General features: G+C 39.9%; 1 long non-coding RNA gene across 1 annotated transcript; it reads right to left on the bottom strand.

The window, feature by feature from the left end:
* Positions 1 to 10530: 10530 nt before the first annotated feature.
* On the bottom strand, positions 10531 to 15819 carry LOC135936293 (uncharacterized). The gene is made up of 3 exons (XR_010574305.1): positions 15683 to 15819; positions 15231 to 15371; positions 10531 to 12777 (listed from the first exon to the last, which is right to left on the bottom strand). It is a non-coding gene; the product is annotated as an uncharacterized LOC135936293 (long non-coding RNA).
* Positions 15820 to 22481: the final 6662 nt, after the last annotated feature.

Genomic DNA, 22481 nt, shown 5'->3' with positions numbered 1-22481 from the left:
TATCAAAATTTAAACACTTAGAAAATCTGCCAAATGGAAGTTTCAAATAATTAAAAGCAAACAAAAAACAGGTATAAATATTAATATGGAAAAATTAGAAGACCATTTTGTAAATTTGAATTAAATTAAAGAAAATAAAAACAGGACAAAACAGGAACAGGACAGGACCGGAAATCCAATTTTGGAACAGGAACAGGACAGGACAGGAAATTTTTTTCCCGGAACAGGTCAGGACAGGAACAGAAAAACCTTTCTTGAATACGCTCTACTGCCAGCGCCGTGTTTGGGGCCACTCTTGAACTACGTACAGGCAGTGGCGACTACGCTGCCTCTGACGGCAACTGAGGAGCAAGGCTTTTCCGCTTACAATTAGGCAAAGAGAAAAAAACTACGCTCAATCATCTGACGACGTTACGTGATAAAGTGGTTTGAAAATCAGTTCACTTATATAATAAGTATTTCAATTGTTTTGGACTGGAGGATTCTTTAATTTATGGCAAATTTCTGTTAGTTTTTTCTTGAATAGCTTTGGAAGATATTTTTGATTATGCAACCGGTCTAAAATCAACGCTGTGCAAGTTGCATTGTATTTAAATTAATCTTGAAATTTGGAGCGGTAACATTAATAAACCTTAAGATATATTTTTTTAGCACAACATATTATTTTATTAGTTAAAACGAATTACAAACATAATTACTTCAACACTATACTCGGCAGGAGCAGATGATTTGGTTTTCTCACAACCTTGGTCGAGAGGGTGGGGCCATGAAAACGCCGTATAGATCATTTTCGATTTCCTCGTGCACCATTTCCGGCGAGATAGGATTCGGGAGAGTGGGCATTTCCATTTCCTCGGCACCTGCGTTGCGCTGCTCGCTGGAATTCCGCAATTTTCTCATCCTCAGGGTGAGCCACAGGTTAATAATGCAGCTCAAGACCAGGAAGAAGGCGAAGGAGCCGATTATCAAAGCAGAGTTTGTGGATTTTCCCGTTTGCTTTCTTTCACATGTACAGTTAGTGGAGGGAAGAGTGGAGACATCTAGAAAAAAATGAATCATATGAACAATAGACTTTTTTACTTATCTTTATAAGGTTGAAAAATCTTCTAAAAATCGCTATTTTTTAGAAAAAATTACCTGACGCTGGAGATTTACTGATGTAGTATGGCTTCGCCCCTACTGCAGCCTTTAGTAGCTTGCACCTTGGCTTGGTGCCTTTATAATTAAATACAGTAAGCCACAAGGTTCTTGACGAGTCCAAGGCAAAAGTAAACGGCCAGCTAGTAGTCAGATTTCCAACCTAAAATGTGTAACGAGCTGTTATCATTTTAGCTGGACCAAAGGGAACAATTGAAGGAATGAAACCGTAAATAAATCTCTACTATGTACAAAATGTTGACCTGTAATCAAATTAGTGTCTAATGGAATTACTAATTTCTTATTTAAATTATTGGCCTACCAAGTGAAAACGCTGCTCCTGAAATGGCTGGGAAGTGTTCCAAGAATGTAAGTAGTTTTTAAACAAAGAGGCGGCATGCATGGTCCCGTGGTTGTCCACCAGCATTCTATACGAATCCATTGCAGTCCAGTTTCCGATTAGTTTTGGACTTGCAGTTTCGGCTCCGTTACGAAGTGCGGTAACGGAAATTGAATATAGTGTTTTAGAGAGCCATTTGCCGAGATAGAGCTGTCTCGGATCCTTTTTAGGGGACAGGGCAATGGAATTAACCTCAATTCCTGGCATTTCCACCATCCGATATTGGTTTCTTTCCAAACTAAACACGACAATGTTTTGTACATTCCACCGCAAGATGTAGGCCAAGGTTTCATTTGGGGTTTCGTCCAGCACCAAGTCGTGCAACCAGCCGTGAAAAGAAAACCGGTAAATGATTTTGGTGTGATCATTATTGTACAAGTCAGCAATCCATATTTTGGCCATGCAAATGTCGCTACCGCTGTCCAGCACCCAGAGTCTTCCAACGGCATCAACTTCCAGCCCCCTTGCAGCCTGGATTTTTTCGCAGTTTCCAACTTCCTGAAGAAATCCAGAAAATTAACTACATTTTTAAACATTGCCTGCAAATTTCAAGCTGGTATAATGAAAAAGAAAAATCCATAAAATTTGCTTAAAAATTGACTGTTTTCGCTGAGCGCATATGATTTGATTATGAATTTCATTATACACTTACATTCATGTCCCACGAGGGGAAAGGATTGAGCTTCGGAGGTGGAGATGACGCGCTGTTCGTCGGCAAAGACACCAGAGTCGCCGGAACGCCGTCATCTTTATAAAGGCTGAGGAAGATCCTTGAACCGTGAACAGCCATATATCGAGGATAAATATTCTCTGTCTTGAAAGTTCCATCTTTCAGGGCCTGTGTCCTGCTCGCCTCAGAGGGCCACTCGTAGTCCAATTCCTCAGGCCACTCCAATACCTGAGTGAAGTAGGCGGCGATGGCGAAAGAAAGGTGGAGTGAAATGATGACCAAGAAGAAAGGATTCATGACACGAACCTTTCCAAACTGAAAAAGGTAATACCTGATTTGATAAAAATGATTCGTTGTCGTTCCTCAAATTATTTAATAAAGAAAAGTACAATTCTAGCCTAAACGTGAAGAGCGCTCGATCTGCTTATTATTAACCAATCAAAATTCTTCACAATCAACTACTTTATAAATGGCAAAACGTGCAAAAGCTGCTTAATGAATAGAAAAAGTACGAACCTGCTAGCTGGGTAAAATTGGAGGCGAAACTACAGCTATGTCGCAGAAAGTTGAGTGGCTTTTAGAAGCAACGAGCTCGCCTTTAAAAGCAGCCCATACCCGGAACTTTTCCACCTTGCACTATCGATTTCGATAAAAGCACTACGCAGAAGGCGCGATAAACAAAAAGCAATTGCAATAAGCTGCGCACCAAACAAGGAAAACTGAGCAGCACAAACTTGGGAATTCCACAATGTCGGCAATCAAAATAAATAATATCAACACTTTTCCGTGGCTTTTCAATCAACATGAGCTGTATCAGTGCACGGATAAACGAACTATGGATACAAATTTGCGATTTTTATTATTTTATCAGAACATTATATTTTTAACTCCCATTGAAAAGAGCGCTGAAGCAAGAAACAAATTAAATAAGATTAACCAGTTTTTTAGTTTCTGCGTTTCAATTTCAAACAGGATGTATACGCACATTGTTTTTTGAGTCAGAGCTCGACATGAACATAATGAAGCTGGCCTAACCACTTTCATTATTATTTTAATAAACTTTGCTCAGCATTTCCAATAAACACAATGAGTGACCCAGAGAAAAGCTTTTGGTCCAATCTCATGACCATCTTTTCGCCATTTCATTGAAACGACATGTCTGTAGACAGTTATTAATCCCCTTTGCCACTGGAAAGATTCGAAAACTAGCCCATTCAGCTATTTCAGCATATCAACTTATCAAGTTACATGTAATAAACCACTTTTTGCCACTTCTGACATCAATATTAGATCCTAAGGTGTGCTAAAATAGCTCCCAATGCCTTGAAATTACGGAGAAAACTAAAAAAAGCTGATAAGAAAAGGAGAATCTATCTAGGTCAGCATATCTGTCGACCTTAATAGGCAAGAGGAGTCATTTAAACGCAGTACTTACATTTCTGCTCTTCGTGAATCAGTTGCATTTGTGTTTGCGTCAGAAATTAACAAATATAAGCCGGCCATACCGCAGAAACAGGCACGCATCTCGAAAGTAGCCGAGAACTACATTTAGGAAAAGGGATTTTTCTCAAAATGGGGCAAATCTATGGAGTAAGAGGAAAACAATTTCAATTATATGTGGGCCTTAAATTATTTCAGAAAACGACTAATAGTTGTGATTTTTTGTAAATTAAGCTACCAAGCTGCTGCTCTGGATTGCGTTCGATTTTCAAGCAGGAAATTTGTTTGCGTCAATCGGGGTGATAAGAGCGGCTGCTATCAAAGCCAGCCTTACCACAGAAACAGGCCTGCAGCTCGCTTTGCGCACGTAGACGCGTACAAGGAAAAATAACAGCCACAATCGAGGCAGCAGTGCTGACTGGGTTAACTATTTTTCCCAAACAAAGTGCCATAAAGACATGTTTTTTCCTAAATTTTCGATTAATACGCTTGGCCAGTGCTTATTAATATTTTGAAATCATGGAAATGCTGAAAATAAGAGGAAAAGAGTATTTGCAACGTGCGAAAACATGCAATTATATTTTAATGATTTTATTTTTCAGTATCTTTTACCCAGAGCCATTGAGTCAAATCAACGATTGTGTGTTTTTAAGCGAACAATATTTACTTTTGGAAAATTTTAGGCATTTTATTAATTATTGGAGGTGTTCTTGTATATTTTCGTGCTGCATACGGTGTTAGCTCGATAAAAATCGCCACTCCACGCACATTTGAAAGAATCTGATCACCGCGCAGATGTTTTTTAGGAAATCAAAAGGTCGGCCCTTGACTAACACTGCTCAACGTTCCTCCTACCTGAGGGCCTAAAATAAATTCATCAAATATTGAATAATTCTAAAATAAATTGCTTATAATTTAACACGGATCAAAGCTACGAAGCCACAGTATTTTATTGCGTTCGATTTTCAAGCAGGAAATTTATTTGCGTCAATCGGGGGTGATAAGAGTGGCTGCTATCAAAGTCGGTTTAACCGCAGAAAAACAGGCCTGCACCTCGATTTGCTTTGCGCACGTAGACACGTATAAGGAAAAATTGCAGCCACGCCACAATCCAAGCAGCAGTGCTAAAACTGGATTAAATATTTTTTCTGATTCTGATCAAAATGCCATTATGAGCCAGCTGACAGTATTTTAACTGAATTTATATGATTTGTTAAAATGATTTGTTAAAATGTTTACCATAAATGAAGGGAAACAAAGTGTTCTGAAAATGCAAGTCATGCAAAATTATCTATTATTATTCTAGATTTCACAAGTATTGACGCAGAGCTGCCGGCGAAAACGAAGGGGGGAGGGGCTTGGACCTGCGCAGGGTAAATGCGCGTCCGTCCGTTTGATCGTACTCTTCTCAAAACGGCAGCATGCTTTTATTTTATTTCCCAGCGCCACCTTCTGTGTTCTTGATTCAATTTCATTCCATTCCCCCCTCCGCACACTATGCCATTCATTGTCACTGGTCCGCTGGACAGGCGGCTTCCCCCTCCATCTATGACGTCACACAAATAAAGCGATAGCAACTGCTGCGCCAACGTCAGGCCCCTTCTCTTCGCTTTGCATTTGCAAGCTCCGCCTCCTCTAATTCATTCTTTCCCCTTCCTGCGGTATGTCATTCAAAGTCGCGTGCCATTCGCCCACATTCGCCTGACTGATTTTCTCCCCACCTCCACGCAATGTCCCACCAAGTGCCAGCAGCGCTGTTTCTGAGTGAGGCGAATTCTGAACTAACACGATCAGGCTGTGGCGACAACGCTGCCTCTGGCGGCAACTGTGAAAGGCTTTGACAGCAAGACGACAACCACTCACTATTAACTGACTTTGAAAAACTGAAGCGACAGAAAATCACTTCACTCTTTATCATTTTGTTGCTTCCAATATAGGCAAAAGGATTTCTTTAGTTTCCACCGTTTTTAGTTTCAGTGAGCCATTGAATGATTTTGAAAAATATTTCTTGGTATGCAATCGGCCTGATTTAAATGCTGCGCAGGTTGCATAGTTGAAAATTTATATTTTAAATTTGTATTGAGATAATTGAAATTTAATATACACATTTTTGAGCATACATTATTTTATTCATGGTTAAATTATTATTAATTTCTAAACACAATTTTTATTTTACTACCACAATAATTATACAGAAGCGCCGTACTCGGCAGGATCGGAAAATGCGGAAGGTTTGGCTTTCTCACAGCCTTGGACGAGGGGGCGGGGCCGTGACGACGCCGTATAAATCATTTTCGATTTCCTCGTGCACCATTTCCGGCGAGGCAGGATTCGGGAGGGTGGGAATTTCCATTTCCACGGCGCCTGCGTTGCGCTGCTCGTTGGAATTCTGCAATTTTCTAATCCTCAGCGTGAGCAACAAGTTGACAATGCAGCTCAAGACCAAGAAGAGGGCGAGCGAGCCGATTATCAAAGCAGAGTTTGTGGATTTTTCCGTTTTACCCGTTTGCCCTTCTTGTGAGAGTCCGCGTGGGCAGTTGGGTTTCTCCGTTGTGGATGGAACAGTGGTAACCTCTGGAAAATAAATCATTAACCACATTGAAACAATTTTGTACATATCTTGATCGTTGAAAAATTCTCCGAAAATAGCTAATTTTTGTCAGTGAAAATTACCTTTCTTTGTAAAATCGCCTGTTTGCCATTTTTCTGTGTTACTTCCGCCATTATTTAATGTTTTATAGGTGGATTTGGCCGTGGAAGTGGAATTGGTGACGGTGGCAACTAAAGATTAATAAAATAAACTTTTCTTTGCTTTCGTGGGATAAAAACGGTTTTATCCGATTTTTGAAGCACTCTGTGATATTAAATCTTTCAAATATTTGAGTACAAAAGGATTTTTTGGGTAAGTTGTCAAAATGCTGATTTTAAAGTTTGAGTAAAGGGTGAAATTAACATTACATTGTTTTAAAAATATAAAATTTGTTTTTCTACCACGTGCTAATTTTTGGTATTTAAGGTGAATAGAGAATTAAAATACCTGATGTTGGTGAATAATCAATGATGTCCGAGCTTGCCCTGACTTCAGCCTTTAGAAGCCTGTACCTTAGTTTACCCCCTGTTTTATTAAGATCACAATCAGTCATCCACAATATTCCGGATGAATCCAAGGCAAAAGAAAACGGCCAATCCCGGCTTCCAACCTAAAACGTGCAACGAGCTTCTGTAATTTTCTATGCCAAAAGTCACCAGCAATTTTGACTTCTAATATTAATTTTTTATTATTTTAATGACATACCTTAAGATGGTGAAAGTGCTTCTCCTGGAATGTCTGTGAAGTGTCCCACGTTGCGATATATTTCTTTGACCAAAATGCGGCATACATGGTCCCATTGCTGTCGATCAGCATTCTAGTTGGAGATGCAGTCCATTTTCCAATCAGTTTTATAGTCATGTCCTTAACGGAAATCGAAAAGAGTTTATTGGAGCCGTATTCGCTAATGAAGAGTTCTCCCGGTTTGTTCTTTGGGGCAAGGGCAATTGAACCATCCCATTTCCTTCTTAGCGTGTCCAAAAACCATGTTTCCTTTGTGTTTAAACTAAATATGACTAAGTGTTCTTCATTCCACCTTGCAATGAATGCAACATATCCATGAGGAGTCTGGTCTAGGACTAGATCATTAGTAAAACCACGAAAAGAAAACTCATGTTCCAGTTCAAGTTTATCATCTTTTTCCAAGTTGTAAATCCAGAGTTTTGCATTGCACTTGTAACCACCGTTGTCCAACACCCAAAGCCTTCCTGTGGCGTCAACTTGCAGCCCCCTTGCAGCCCCCTTGCAGCCTGGATCTTCGTGCAATCGCGTCCCCATTTCTGCAAGAAAGCATCGAATTTTGCTTTTTTTTTAACGAATCATCGTAAAAATTTAACTTCAAACAGTCAAAACCATTTTTAAAAAATTCCGTTCGTTCTCATTTTTACACATATAAATAGTATTTTTACTGGTGTGCAGTCTTAAAATTTGATTCTGGTTCAATTATAATATACAATTCAAATTTTTAAAGTAAAAATCGGATTTGACGTTCTCTAATGATGATAATGGATTGTGGACCAAATATGATATGGTCACTACGGTTACTACAAAAACGCATTCGATGCGTCAATACTACTGATGTGAAAAAGGAATAATGAATGAGGCGCTACTGCATTGGACACTCAAAAGAAATTTGGAGCTATTATCTATTGAAGGACTTACAATGTGCTTGTCCCACGAGGGGAATGGCGTGAGCTTCGGAGGTTCAGGGGACGCGCTGCTCGTCGGCAAAGACACCAAAGTCGCCGGAATATTGTAATATTTCTGGAGGCTGAGGAAAATCCTTGTTTTGTACACAGCCATGTAACGAGGTTCAATATCCTCTGGTTTGAATGTTCCTTCTTTCCTGGCGCCTGATGGCTTGTCGTAATCCAATCCATTGGGCCAATTGTAGACGGGAGTTAAGTTGACAGCGTTGGCAATGGCAAGGTAGAGAAAAACGACGAAACAGTTGAACAGAGTCATGCCTCTCAGGTTTTCGAACTGAAAAAAGTAATTAAAAACATTCGTGTGTTTTAAAACCTCAATTATGTTAGGATTTAATTTGAAATTCAAAAGTTCATAAATCTGCTTCCACGAAATACGAACCTACTCGCTGGGTGAAATCGGAGGCGAAACTACAGAAGTGTGTAGCATAAAATTGAGTGGCTTTTAAAAGCAACTAGCACGCCTTTAAAAGCAGCCTACCAGGAACTATTTAACCTCCAGCTCGAGTTTGGTGCGTTTTTTTTCAAACAGGATGTATCCACATTTGCTTTACGTCAGAGGTTGACAGTTGTCAAGGAGTAGTTACAATGGCAGCTATTGTCTAACTCCATAAGAACAGAAGCTGCGGGCTAACCGCAGAAACATAGCTTGCACCTCGCTCGCAACCTGAAAGTAGCACACAGAGGAAAGGTTTTTTTTTCTTAAAATGAGGTAATTCTGGAGAACGAGGAAGCAGTGAAACCTAACTTCTCTTTCTAATATTGTTTCAACAAAAATGGCAAAGTGTAAACTTCAGTTTAGAAGCACAAATCAAGCTCACGTCGATTTTGAAGCAGGAAATTTGTTTGCGTCAATCGGGGTGATAAGAGTGGCTGCGATATCAAAGCAGGCTTCACCGCAGAAAAAAAGGCCTGCACCTCGCTTGGCTTTACGCACGTAGACACGTACAAGGAAAAATTGCGGCCACAATCTAAGCAGCAGGGCTTACTGCTTTAAATATATATTTTTTTTTAACAAGAGCAGGCTGATGGTTTTTTATCCAAGTATTTAATTAATACACTTCGCCAGTGCTATGTAGTATATTAAAATTAGGGAAATGCGTTAAATAAGGAGTAAACAAGTGTTCGTATTAATGTGTAAACATGCAAAAAATAATATTTAATAATTTCGAATTTTCAGTAGTTTTGACACAGCCACCAACGAGAACTCATTTAACAAGGGGGAAGGGGGTGGATCTGCGCAGGGCAAAAATGAGCGTCGCTCAGCTTGACTCCACTCTTCTCAAAACGGCAGCATGCTTTTATTTTATTTCCCAGCGCCACCTTCTGTGCACTTGATTCATTTTCATTCATTTCCCCTCCGCACACTCAGCTATGTCATTTAATTTCGCGTGTCTTCTTGACTAGCTGAAACTTCTATGACGTCAAACTAAGCGCTACCAGCGCCGTGTTTGAGGCACCTGCAGAACCATTGTCAGGCCCCTTCTCTTGGCTTTTACTTTGCAAGCTCCCGCCTCTTTTAATTCATTCATTCTCCCTCCTGCGCGGAATGCCATTCGGTCTGGCTGATATTCCCCCCTCCTAAACTGATGTCACGCCAAGAGCCAGCAAGCGTCTGAGGTGGATTCTGAACTAACATAGTTAGGCGTTGGCGACAACTCTGCCTCTGGCGGTCACTGTGAAACTATGGAGGGAAATCCACGGTTTTATCTTTTTAAACGAACAATATCTAAAATTGGAATAATTTTGGCATTTTTACTAATTGTTGAAATTTTTCCTGCTGCAAAAAGTGCAAAACGGTGCAAGCGACTCGGTAAAAATTCACAACGGCAGGCGCGTTTGAATGAATCTGAGCACCACCCGCAGATGTTTTTCTGGAAAAGATAGGGTCGGCCCTGAACCTGTTCTTGACACCCTGCATGAATTTTACGGATTCAGAATCAGTGGCCATAGAGTGGGCCGGCGGGTGACGTCAGCGGCAACGGTGGGAAAGGGGATAAGAGGAGGCTGGGCGGGCACGCGACCTCTATTGGCACTCTGTTCAACTTTCCTGAGTGCCTAAAAAAAATTTATACAATTAAAAATAAACACGGATCAAGCTCATGCCGCAGTTTTGTATTGCGTTCGATTTCGAAGCAGGATATCTGATTGCGTCAATCGGTTGATAAGAGTTGCTGCGATATCGACGTCGGCCTAACCGCAGAAACAGGCACGCAGCTTGCTTTACGCACGTAGACGCGTACAAGGAAAATTTGCTGCCACAATACAAGCAGCACGGCTGACTTGTTTAAATATTTATTCGTATTAAAATGCTATAAAGACTAGGCCGACAGTTTCTTTTTAACAAAATTTTAGATCAAAACACTTGACTAGTACTAAATAATATGTTTAAATTACTTATATGATGAAAAATGCGGATAAAAGAGGCCTAAAAATGTGAAACATGCAATATATATTTAAATAATTTCGATTTTCAGTAGTTTTGACACAGAGCCGCCAGAGAAAACTCATTTTACAAGGGGAGAGGGTTGGGGGTGTGAATTGTTCAGTGAAAATGCGTGTGTTGGTCCGCTTGATTAAACTCCCCCAGGTGCCATTCTCCGTGGATTCCCGGGGGATCCTCCTAGAACGGGCGAGGGGATTCCCCCGAGAATTGGCGAACTCCTTAAACAAGTGAAATTTGCCCATTGATGCGATGTAACACACACATGTCGGTCTAATTGTTCATAAAATGATGATTTTAGAACCCACACCCCACTTTTTCATCCAAATTTGGGAAATAAATCGACTTAGAATGAGCGAGGGGGATCCCCAGAGAACGATCCCCTTCGATCTCATTCCACCTCATAAAAATCACTCAGAAATGTCATGATATGAAGCCAAATGCAAGATAACTTAATATTTATTGGTCTTGTCACGCATTTCAGTCATAAAACTTACTAATTAGTTAATTAGGAGAAGTTAATTTAAGCCATTTAGAGCGGTGTTTTCAATTTGCCGCGCAACGTCTTCAGCCGGTCGAGCCGGTTCATTGGCAACACCGCTCCCCTCCACGCCGAACGGCTGATCGCAATCACCTCGCCCACAATCCCATAAACAATGATAGAAGCTGATCAGATATTTTTTTATTTTTTATTTTTTCTTGTTATAATTGGTAAAAGATATTTCTCGTCTTGTGAAAACAAAACCGAGGATGATGCGGAATAAAGTGACGAGGTGGTGGCTGAGGAATAAAGCGCATATTCAAGGTTTTTCTGTTTTTTTCCTGTCCTTTTTTCCTGAAACAAATTTCCTGTCCTGTTCCTGTTCGAATATGTTGGCCTGTCTGCTCGGTCAGCTTATATTCCTGCTTTTTCTGATTTTATTTTTATGGTTTTTTTAATTTTATTTAAATTCCATTAATTACAATATGGTCCTTGTACTTTATAAATATATAGTAACAATAATTGCTACCACAGGGATATCAGTTAATATTTATCATATTTATAAGATTTCCAGGGAAAAGCAGGAATTACTGTTTCCATTTCTTGTCTTCTTGGCATTCGGTCTACAGAGGAAAATGCAGAGGAGCATGATTAAAAAAGAAGGAGCAGCCATATTAATTTTTATAAAATTGCTATATATATTTGTGAAATAATTTATTTCGTGCATGAAAAGAAATATAAAGGTAAACAAAAGATGTTGGGATCTACCTTATTAACAGATTTGAATCGCTAGTACACCATTTAAAATCGTCAACGCTTCTTTTGCGCTTCCTCAGTACCTCACAATCAGTAGTAAGATGGTTTAAACACTGAAGACATAATATTGTATGATCCAGTTTTTTTTTTGTTAAATTCTAAATGCCAGAATAAGTTTAAAACTAAATTTTCCTGCAATTCAAAATAGACAAAGTCCTTACCCTTTTCCAAACACTCAAGCACTATCAGAAAATTTTAAAAACAGCTGAGTATTGATTATCTGGTCGACACTATTTTCACATTTATATTTTATTTTATCAATATTCAGTCAAACTATTGCTAATAAGTAACTGCACAGTCTGGTCCACACTGTGCTGCATGATGTGGACCACTTCAAGGGAGAGGGCGAGGAGCTCAGTAATGGCAGGCGAGCTCTGTGATGCGTCTGTGCTGCTCAAGCGAGTAGACGACGTCAATCCAGAGCATGTCACCGCAAGAAAGCTCGTGCAGCTCTGGAAATGTCGGCTGCAGCGGTTCCTCCTGGTGGCAGAGGTAGAGCCTGTCCTCTGCTCGTCATCACCAGAGAGCAGCCACACAATCTCGCGGCTGGCTGGTAGCGGTGTTTGGTACAGTTGGTACGGTGCGAACAACAGCTCGAGCGAGAAGCAGTTCTGGGCGACGCTGTTGAGCAGAGATTCGCCCGCCTCGCCCAATTGGAGCAGAAAAGAGACAGCTCTTGCTAGGCGGAACTTGGCCGGCCAACGCTGGCTTGACGCTCGTGATGCCATCCACCAGGTCGTCAGCCTGCGCATCGAACGCGTCCAGGGCGATGATCTCGGCGCCGTTTGGGATGTAGGTGATCAAGGCCTGATACAGCTGGCCCGGCAGGCTCTGCAGCTCTATCGAGAACACCTTGCTGCTCGAGAAGGCGTAGAAGAACGGTCAGCGTCAACAGCAGCCCGCGGATCAAGGTGGCCACAATGCATCCAACCAGTGCGAAGGCTGCGACCAGAAGACACACATCCAGGCCCAGCCAGTGCACAGAGATGTCAAGGCCATGGGCCACTGGGTCTTTCTTGCTCACGCGGTTGAACCCGATGTTTAGCGTCGAGAAAAAGATCTTTCAGTAGAAGTAGCCCAGCAAGTTGAAGTACCTAAAATCAAGCCAGTAATGAAGAGAACACGTCAAAATGAGGGTCTAAAAATGACTAAAAAGAAATAATTGCATGTGAATGAAGCATAATAAGAAAAATTAAATCTAACTATAAATGCCAGATCTTTATTCTTATATTCTGAGGTTAAAAACAAACTGCTGTTTAATATTTAATTTTAATAGATTGTTATATTTTTACTTAGCATAAAAACAAAGTTAAGAATATTATTTAAGTTATTGAGAATGATTAGAAGGCGCAATTGTGTTCGACATCTGAAAAAACTTTAATTAATTTTCCAGGCCTTTTGCATCTGCTTCTTGTGAGCAGTTCTCTGCAAATTTGGATGTCGCTATTTTTTCATTGATATTTTAGGTGAAAATTATATTGCTTGTTAATAGATAGTGAAATTCCAAATTCAAAGCTCGAAAATGAAGGCGTTCCCAATTTTTTTCGGCATGTCAAAAATTCCCGGAAATTGAATTCAGTTAATGAAAGGTGGACTTGACTCTTGACTGGGTTGAGATATCACCTTGAAATTTTCACTGACCAACCTAGTTTTCGATCCCGAAAATCTTTTGCATTTCCAAAAAAATCGCAGGTCGAAGGTCAAGGTCACCTTTCGTGACCTCTTTTTGAAAATTCAAATTAAGGGATGATAGCCACTTCGATTTTTTTGGGTTCAAGGCTGAAATGTAGCCCGTAAAATTTAGCACAAGCACACCAAGTTTCATAGATTCAATCGCTACAGTTTTTCTGCAATTCGAATTTAATATTAAAAACCGGCTTAACGCCGCTCGGCCGCGGCTGTCCTATCAGCAGCGAGTTCGCCTCTTGTTCTTAGAGTATATTCATATATTTCGCATTTCATTTGCTTAGAAACACCAAATCGACCTTCAGGGCCTGTCCCTGACGTGATCCTGACAATAAAAAATTCGAAAATTTCAAATTTCATCGATTTTGGTGTCTTTTTATAGGTTTTCCTCACTGCACAGCTCAAATATAAAGCAGAAACTACCGAATGACATTCCTTAAACCGGTTTTTAAATAATTGTGGTAGCTATTAATCCTGGTGTGATGACACATAATTATTAAAATTTTGAAATCTTTAATTTGTGAATAAATACTTGTTTTGTATACATAAAGTTCGTATTTCGTGTTGAAACTTGATGATCTTACTTTTACAATGTAAAAATTAATGAATATAAAATGCAATACCAATTAGGCTACTGTTACAAATTAAAACTTTTTGTTCCCTAATTTTTTTAGGTATTTTTTAAATACTCTATTTGTTATTGCAATCAAGGACCGGTTTCAGGAATGTCATTTGGTAGTTTCTGCATTATATTTGAGCTGTGCATTGGGGAAAACCAACGAAAAGACACCAAGATCGATGAAATTGGGAATTTTCGAATTTTTTGATGTCAGGGTCACGTCAGGGACAGGCCCTAAAGGTCAATTTCGACCTTCATAGGTCCACCTTAGGCCTCCTTGGTGTTTCTAAGCAAACTAAATGCGAAAAAATGTATACTTTACGAAAGAGAGGCGAACTCGCTGCCCAAGGGCGATTATTATGCGAGCTCGAGCAGCCTTGAGCCGGTTTTTTAACATCCAATTAGAATTGCAGCAAAACAATTGCCAAAACAATAAAATTTGTAATGTAGTGCTTGTGCAAATGTGCAGAATTTCAGGGGCTAAATTTCAGTCTTGAACCCAGCAAAAAATTAAAGGGGGAAATCTATCCTTAATTTTGAATTTCCGAAAAAAGGTCACAAAAGGAGACCTTGACCTTCGACCTACGATTTTTTTGCAAATTGAAAAGTTGTTCTGAATCGAATACTAGATTGGGCAGTGCAAATTTCAAGGTGATACCTTAACGCAGTAAAGAGTTACAGTTTAGAATTTGATTTTGGGGGAGTTTTAAAATACTGAAATAATTAGGGAATTCCCGAACTTCAAACTTGGAATTTATCCATTTATGAAGAAGTACTTTTAGCAAATATAATTAATTGTCACCTAACAATTTCAACTTTCAAAACAAAAGTTGCGAGAAATCGTCCTCCAAATTCCCGGAGAACTGCTCTCAATCACAATTACAGTTTTTCTTTATGGTGGATTAATTTTCTAAGATTTCAACTATTTTTAACGTACATAACGCAATATTTTGGTTTAATCATGCTCAGATCTTGTTGAGTTTTTAACTTTTAAAAACTTTTAAAATTTTAAATCATTTTTATTCTTGTTATTTCGCAGAAAATAATTCAATCTAGCAATTTTTGCAACCTGCTCTTTGACTGTCAAATGTTGTCATTTCATTATCAATAACAAGGCTTTATTTAAATAAGGGGAAACAACAAAATACGAAAAATGGAATTCCAAAAAGAAAAAATATTAAAATATATCAGAGGGTATGGTACTTGTCTTGCGCCCTTCAGGCTGGTTTACCTCAAACTCACCTCTGCTTGCACGAAAGGCCTCGATCTCTGTGATCCAAAGGACTGCAGTGATTTAATATGTTCCTCTTCAATCCATATCCCATCATCAAGCTCTTGGGTGAAACGTACGCTTTTAATGTTCCAATGAGCTGCCCAGCTGTTCTGTGACAAAATTAAAAGCTTTAATTTATTGTTCATGATTTATAGCAGAATTTTTTCGCAGGTACGGCAGAATTTTTCGAGACTCACACTTTTCGCCAAACTCACATTAACTCGATAGGATATGTATTGTATTGGGCATATTTTAACATCAGAGCGAGAAGTGTGAGTGATCGGAAAAGCGTGAGTCATCCCAATATCCCATCAATTTAATGCAATGATAATTGGAAAATAGTAAAGTTACTACATAATCAATTCGTATGTATAATGTACATACATAAGTACTCGTCAAAATGAAATGGATAAAATCGCACCTTGCGTGGATGTTGAACGTTGAACAGCTGCGTGTGTCGTCCGAACGATACTTTGGCACCTAATAAAGGTTTAAGGACGAAGGCCGATACGCTTTTCCAAGATAAATTAGCAGAAAATCAACAGAATTCACGACAAACATATTATAAACACCCGACCGGCGAGCTCGCCATTTGTTATGCTCCGTCGCGAACAGGTGATGAGCGGTGTTGCCACGCATGCCCGGCAGAAACTTGGCGCGAAAGTTTAGCCGGCTTATAATGATGAAGTTTATTCGGCCGCCGAACACATTCGGCAGTGAGAGAGTTAATTTTATCAATTAATTATGACATGAAGAGTTGTCTGGAGGCATATTTAATGTAAATATCTGGATTTTTTCGTGGTGGAAAGTGGTGGCTGGGTCCACCGCGAGGTGGATCCTCCTAGAATGATCTCCCTTCCATTTTCACTCTTTATACTCGCTTTTATAGTCATTTTCGCTAACAATGTTACGAATAGTGAAGCTCTAAGCAATATTAATTAACTTCGCGTGACTTTTACGTTAGAAAATTCAACTTCTAAAACGGTGGACGCATCCCCCGGGATTCCCCCGGTGGATCCACGGAGAATGGCACCTGGGGTCTTCTCAAAACGGTAGCCTGCATTTATTTTAACAGCCAGTGCTACCTTTTGCGCACAATGATTCATTTGTTCATTCATTTCCCCTTCGCACACTTAGCTAAGCTATGCTATTCATTTCATTGTCGTGTGTCTGCTGATTGGCCGACTTCCCCCTCCTTTCATGACGTCAAACAAAGCGCTACCAGCGCTACGACCAAGGCAACTGCCGAACAAACAGAGTGAGTCAAGCTCCGCCTCTTCTAATTCTTTCTTTCCCCCTCCTATGCCATTCAAAGTCGCGTGCCTGCTGATTCTGGCTGATATTCTCCCGTCCTCAACTGACGTCACGCCAAGTGCCAGCAGCGCCGTGTCTGAGTGAGGCGGCTTCTGAACTAACACAGCTAGGCGCTGGCGACAACGCTGCCTCTGGCGGCCACTGTGAAAGGCTTTGACAGCAAGACGACAACCACTCCGGATTAGATATTTAATTAAAAATCTGTCATAACTGAAGAAACAGAAAATCAGTTTGCTTTTTCATATTTTTTCCTTCCTTACTAGGCTTAAGAAATTCTTGACACATATCAGGAAAAATTGCGGCCATAATTCAAATAGCAGGGCTTACTTTTTTTTACTTAAACTAGAGCAGGCTGATGTGTTTTTTACTTAATATATACGTTCGGCCAGTGCCAATTAATAAATTAAAATGATAGAAATACGAAATACTGAATAATAATGGGAAAAGAGGATTGGAAAAATGCGAAACATGCGATTATATTGTAGTGGTTCCCGCACATGTTGGCGTTAGTTAGGAAGAATTTTTAATTGAACGGCAAGCAACAGCAACTCGTAATTCCGGTTTAACCTGCTGAATATATTAACAATTAATTTGGCTTTTCAGTAGTTTTAACACAGAGCCTTCAGCGAAAACGTATTTAACAAGGGAAGAGGGTGTGCATCTGCGCAGAGCAAATGCGCGTCCGTCCGTTTGATCGGATCAGACTTCTCAAAGCGGCAGCTTGCTTTTAATTTTATTTCCCAGTTCCCAGCGCCACCTTTTGTTCACTTGATTCATTTCATTGATTTCCCTTGAGCAGCTATGCCATTCAAAGTCGCGTGTCCATTTGACAGGCCGGCTTCCCCCTCCGTATACGACGTCACAGAAAGCGATGCCAGCGCCTTGTATGAGGAAACTGCTGAACCAACAATGCCAGCCTCTTGGTTTTGACCTTGCAAGCTCCGCCTCCTCTTCTTGATTCATTCCTACTCCTGCTGTATGCCATTCAAAGTCGCATGCCAGCTTGTGTGACCCACTTCCCCCTCATATGACGTCAAACCAAGCGCAGCCAGCGCTGTGTCTAATTGTAAGGCCGCTCCTGAACTACAAACAGGCTGTGGCGACTACGCTGCCTCTGGTGGCAAGGCTTTGACGGCAATATGAACAAACCACGGACGCTCAATTAATATTTTAAGAGTATATGCGATTTGAAAATCAATTCACTTTATTGTATTTTTCCTTGTTTTGCATAGGAGATTCTTAAATTTATAAAAAATGCCTGCTCTTCTTATTGGACTTATTCACTGTGAATGATATTTTTGATTATGCAACCGGTTTGTGTAAAATACTGTGCAGGTTGCATAGTTTTAAAACTAATTAGGGAATTTGAAGCAAAATAAGACCGTAAAACATGATTCAGAGCATGAATTATTTTATTTACGAATAAATTCAACTTAATAATAAAATAAGAAGCCTTATCTATACAATAATTACAGCACTGCCATAAACTTGGCAGGAACGAAAGGTGGAAGTTTTGGCTTTCTCATTGCCTTGGATGAGGGGCCGGGGCCGTGACGACGCCGTATAAATCATTTTCGATTTCCTCGTGCACCATTTCCGGCGAGACAGGATTCGGGAGAGTGGGCATATCCGCTTCCACGGCGCCTGCGTCGCGCTGCTCGTTGGAATTTTGGAATTTTCTCATCCTCAGGGTGAGCCACAGGTTGATAATGCAGCTCAAGACCAAGAAGAAGGTGAGCGAGCCGATCAGAGCAGAGTTTGTATTTGTAGATTCTTCCGTTTGCCCTTCTTCGCATATACAGTTGGGTGTAACAGCGGAAGAGAGAAGAGTGGAGACATCTGGAACTGAATATTTAAACGTATATAGAAACAATATTTCTCATGCCTTGATGGTTGAAAAAACTTACATTTCTTGCTACCGCTGTCCAGCACCCACAGCCTACCAGTGGTGTCAACTTCTAGCCCCCTTGCAGCCTGGATTTTATTGCAGTTTTCATAATCCTGCTAAAATTATACTCTTTCGTTTTTAAACAACTCTACATCGAATTTTCTATTTAATTTTAAGAGGAGTATAAAAATCAAATATTCAAATATTTCATTGTTTTTTCTCTATATAAGAGGTGTGTTGTGTTAATTTATATTTTATTCATCGCAGGTTGCTAATTTCCAAATGCCACACCATTATTATCTTTTTGTAAGGAAATTATATTATTGTGTGATTAACCTGACCTCGTGATGTCCAGGAAAGTCAAATATTTTTGTTAATAAAGCTGCATATTTCACGATGATTCAAAGTAAATTATAGAATAATCCACAAAGTGTAACTAAAAATTGACTGTTTTTGTTGATATTGAGCGCATATAATTTGATTGTTACTCTTTTTTATGTATTCACTTAAATGCATGGTCCACGATGGAAATGGAGTGAGCTTCGGGGGTTCAGAGGACGCACTGCTTGTCGGCAAAGAAACCAGAGTCTCCGGTATGTCATAAAATTTCTCAAGGCTGAGGAAGATCCTTGGTCCATAAACTGCCATGTATCGAGGTTGAATATTCCATGGCTTGAAAGTTCCACCTTTCAAGGCCTGTGTCCTGCTCGCCTCTTACGGCCATTCGTAGTCAAATAAATTCCACTGGTAGACTTGAGTGAAGTTGGCTGCGGAGGCCAAGGAAAGGCGGAGCAAAACGATGACAAAGAAGAAATGATCCATTAGTCGAACCTTTGCAAGCTGAAAAAATATTAAATGATCCGATGAAAATAATATTTTGTGATTGATTCATTTTTCCCTCAAATATTTATTAAAGAAAATTTTTTGTCTAAACTAGAAGAGCGATTCGCTAATTAATCAAAATTCTTCACAAATAACTGCTCGATAAATGACAAAACGTGCAAAAGTTGCTTAACGATTCCAAGAAGTACGAACCGGCTTGCTGGGTAAAATTGGAGGCGAAAATGCAGCTCTGTTGCAGTAAGTTGAGTGGCTTTTAGATGCTATTAGCTGTGGGAATGGGGGGTCTTTCCCTTTGATATATTTAATAAAGATAAGCACAAATTTTGTCTTAATGAGTTGAGCGCAATTTGCTTATTTAATTAATCAAAATTCCTCACAATCAACTGCTTGAGATATGACAAAACGTGCAAGAGCTTCATAACGAATTCAAAAAGTACGAACCTGCTAGTTAGGTAAATACGAAGGGGCTGCAGCAATTGATCGCATAAAGAAGAGTGGCTTTTAAAAGCACTGATCTCGTCTTTAATAGCAGCCTACCCGGAACTTTTTCATCTAGCTGCGTCACCGATTTTGATAAAGGCTTTACGCAGAAGGCGACAGACCAAAAGGGAGTCTGAGTAAGCTCCTTCCTGCTCACCAAATAAGGAAATCTGAGCAACACAAGATGAAAATACCACACTTTTTGCTTCAAATGCTATAAAATGAACTTTATTTCAACGCTTTCACGGGGGCACTTGCAAATCAATGTAAAAGCTATTTCAATGCTCGGAAAAACGCACTTTTAATCCAAATTTTTGATATATATTTTAAGAAATTAACGTTTCTCCTAACGAGTTGAATCGCTGGTAAAGAATCAATAAACAAGGCTTTGAGTTTTTTGTTCTATTTTCAAACAGGTTAACATGCACAGATATGCTTTGAGTCAGAGGTCGATAAGAAGTAACTAAAATAGAAGTCGGCCTAACATGCGTCAAAAACAAGCCTGCGAACCTCGGTCGCAAATAACTCAAACCAGGAAGAATCATCACCACAAATCGAGCTACAATCAGCTTGACCGATCAAAGCTTTATAGTTTTTCTAGAATAATTATTTTTTTATCCCTGGATTTCTATGAGCACTTCTTCAGTTAGTTAAATTAATTATTTTAAACACATTCGCGTCGAGAAAATCGTGTAGCCTATAGTTTCCTTGAATTAGACATAATTCATTAGCATAAGACTTAGTATGAAATATAGTTTAAAATTTAAAATCAAGCCGCCAAGCCACTGCTCTGGATTGCGCTCAATTTTCAAGCTGGAAATTTGTTTGCGTCGATCGGGTGATAAGAGTGACTTCTATCGAAATCGGCCTAACCACAGAATCAGGCCTCTGCACTTCGAGTTGCTTTGCACGCGTAAAAGGAAAAATTGCAGCCACAATCCAAGCTGGTTTAATTATTTTTCTAGCCAAAATATCATTATGGCTAGTTTTTGTAACTAAATTTTCGATAAATACACCATAGGCCAGGCCCAAATAAAATGTTAAAATGATGGACATACTGCATAATAGGGTCAAAAGAGGACGAAAAATGTGAAATATGCAATACATATATTAATAATTTTGATTTTCAGTAATTTTTACACAAAGCCGCCAGCGAAAACTCATTTAAAAGGAGGGATGGGCGTGCTCTGCGCAGGGCAAATGCGCGTCAGTCCGTTTGATCGGATCAACCTCTTCTCGAAACGGCCGCTTGCTTTGATTTTATTTCCCAGCGCCACCTTTTGTGCACTTGTTTCATTTTCATTTATATCCCCTCCTCACACTCAGCTATGCTATTCAAAGTCATATGTCCGCTTCCCCCTCCGTTTATGACGTCACAGAAAGCGCTTCCAGCGCCGTATCAGAGGCAACTGCTGAACTAACGTCAGGCCCCATCTCTTGGCTTTTACTTGCAAGCTCCGCCTCCTCTACTTCATTCGTTCCCCCTCCTACGTGGCATGCCATTCGCCTGGCTGATTTTCTCCCCACCTCAACTGACGTCACGCCAAGTGCCATTAGCGCCGTGCCTGAGGAAGCTTCTGAACTAACACGATCAGGCTGTGGTGACAATGCTGCCTCTGGCGGCCGCAATGTTAATATGAGTTCTTGTATCAGCTCTGAAACGTAGTTTATTGCTCTTATCACGAATTTAACTTTATCAAAGTGTTTTTAAATGTTTTACTTTATAAAATTGGCGTAAGAAGGAAAAAGCAAGAGAAATTCAACGTTACGCATAAAATTATAGTTGTTATCGCCGCATGACTCTCTTTTCGTTTTTTTATAAACAGCACGCTATTACTGCTTTCTTTTTCCATTTTATAAAAATTAGAGAGCAAATTAATATGTGAAATCGTTCAGATCCTTACTCTGACTACTTTGCTGTTATTTTGAACGTTATATATATTTTATAATTTTAGCATTTATGTTTTAAGTAAATTCTCCTTTTTTAGTGAAGTAAAAGGAGTCATTTTAATTTTTTTAAATAAGTAAATTGTATGGTTTAAATAAATAAAATACGTAGAATTGTCCAGGTTTGTTTTATATTTATTAAAAAAATCAATTGCACTTACGGCACTTACAATACATGTTAAAGGATACATATATGCGTCGAAGAACCGCAAAAAGCTTAAATAATTTATATTCATCTTGAGAACAAAGTTCAGATGGAACTCAGGGCAGGATTTTCAGGTATTGCACAGACTCACGATGGGGTGACCTGGAAGGTTCCGGTGCAACTTGATCGTAGAAAGGTTCGGGATCAGGAGGGCCGACGTCGTCGTACTCGACTGGAGCGCGAGGCGCCTCTCCGAATTTCTCGAAAGTCTTCTGCCTCTCAGGCATCGCTTTCACTCTTCTCGCCGATCGCGGGCTGAGAATAATTGGCCGCTCGTAGAGACTAGGAGCAGCAAGGGACCGTGTGGCGACTTGGTCGTCTTTGACTTCCTCGTACAGTGGCACTTCCGCGGCGCCGACGGCATTGTACTCGCCCGGCTCGTCGGGTAAAACAGACATTTGCTGGGCCTCGTTGGTGTTTTGCGAAAGGGAATTTTTTCTCTTCAGTTTCAAGACGAGCCAAAGAATGATCAAACTCAGCAAGACGACGCTAAACACGTTGGAGCCGATCAGAGTGATGATAAACAGCCGATATTGGTGTACC

The sequence above is a fragment of the Cloeon dipterum genome, chromosome 2 (genome assembly GCF_949628265.1).
Source record: "Cloeon dipterum chromosome 2, ieCloDipt1.1, whole genome shotgun sequence".
Classification (NCBI taxonomy): domain Eukaryota; kingdom Metazoa; phylum Arthropoda; class Insecta; order Ephemeroptera; family Baetidae; genus Cloeon; species Cloeon dipterum.
The sequence above is the reverse complement of the archived record's forward strand: the minus strand, read 5'-3'. Positions and strand labels throughout refer to the sequence as shown.